The sequence below is a fragment of the Belonocnema kinseyi genome, chromosome 8, assembly GCF_010883055.1.
Source record: "Belonocnema kinseyi isolate 2016_QV_RU_SX_M_011 chromosome 8, B_treatae_v1, whole genome shotgun sequence".
Classification (NCBI taxonomy): domain Eukaryota; kingdom Metazoa; phylum Arthropoda; class Insecta; order Hymenoptera; family Cynipidae; genus Belonocnema; species Belonocnema kinseyi.
Window position 1 is genome coordinate 59,535,550 of NC_046664.1, and position 1,583 is coordinate 59,537,132.

A 1,583-nucleotide genomic window follows, 5' to 3' on the forward strand; every position below is an offset into this window, starting at 1 on the left:
CAAATCCTGGAAATCGTGTAGATAAGCTAGAATTTCTGCAGATGTGTGTTTCTTCAGCAGGAATTCTCGAAAATCTCTGTAGATAGGCTAATTGAGACCTAAGTATCTCGAGATTTAATTACAATTTTTAATAATGATTAGCATAGTTAAATTCGTCTTTTCATTACGAATCCAACCATATAAAAAATTCATTTTTGATAAAAATGCAGATGAGTGTTTCTTCATCAGGAAGGCAGCATTGTTAAGAGAACAGCCCCGAAGAATAGAAAACGTATTTTTAGAGATATTTTAAAATATCTAACTTTTTTGTGGAAGATTTCATATTTTTACTTGAGAAATATTAAAGCAAAAAATAAAACAAATAATAAATATCAAAATATCTCGGATGGCAAAATCTGGTTTGTATTTGGTTCTGCCAAGATAGCATTGTTTCAGTTAAACAAGCCAATATTGCACATTGTGCAATATTTCACATAAGATAACTAACATTTTCCTCTTTTCTCGAATTATATAAAATGATATTCGCCATAACTTTAGGAATTAAAAAGTAGCCATCGAAGATCTTCAATTTACAATTTGGTAATTCCTTGGAAATTTATAACACAAATCATTTCAGCTTTTGAGCTGAAAGTAATTATTTAGTATTGGAAAAAACATTATTATTATTATAAATGAAGGAATCCATATATTTGAAAATCATCATTTTTTCATCTACCATAAGAAAAAAAGTCATGTTTCTTAAAAAAAAACATATTTTTTAGGAATTTTAAATATTAAAAAGATACAAGATTAAAGTGTCCATGTATAGTAATCCCATACTTAAAAAATTGCGAAGAACAATACCTAAAATATATTTAGAGACAGAAAGAAAAAATAGTAATTTTTTCAAAAGATAGTGGTACAGCGGATATTTGAGAAGAATGAACGGATCGTGGAAAGGAAGATTCGACGGCAAAGAGAAAGAGTTGAAAGGAAATCAGGAAAAACGTTTCCGCGTTCATTTAGGATTTGTTAAGGGGCTCTAGTTACATATAACCTGGTGTTTTTAGTAGGTAAGAGTCCAAATCTCTCATTCCTGCCGGCGGTTTCTTCTGATTAGTGGGTGGTGTAAGGTAGATCCTCGGAATGTTCCCGCTCATCAGGGCCTTCCAGGCCTGAAACCCGTCCATTAGATGCGCTTCGACCCCTCCTGTGGTCGAAGAGTTGTTCAGTCAAAAAACGTGCTCAGAGAAAGAAGTCAGTCCCACGAGCACCTTTTTTTTAGGATTTGAGGATTCCAGGATCATAGTAGGATCTAAGCTTGATTAAACTATTTCTTCACACCTGATAAAATTTGGATAATAGATAGAAAGGTTATACAAATAGGAATAATATACATAGCAATAAGTATGGCTGCAAGAAATAAAATCGGAGCTGGTGCCAACAAATACAATTTTGATGTTGCTAAAATTAACATAATATATACAGAAGTAAGATTAGGTTTCAATTGGTAATGGAGCAATGCGTTTTATACTACGTTTGTATTCGCCCATTGCAGTTTTTACAGTGACGACACGAACTACTCCATCCTGACCTGGATGAGT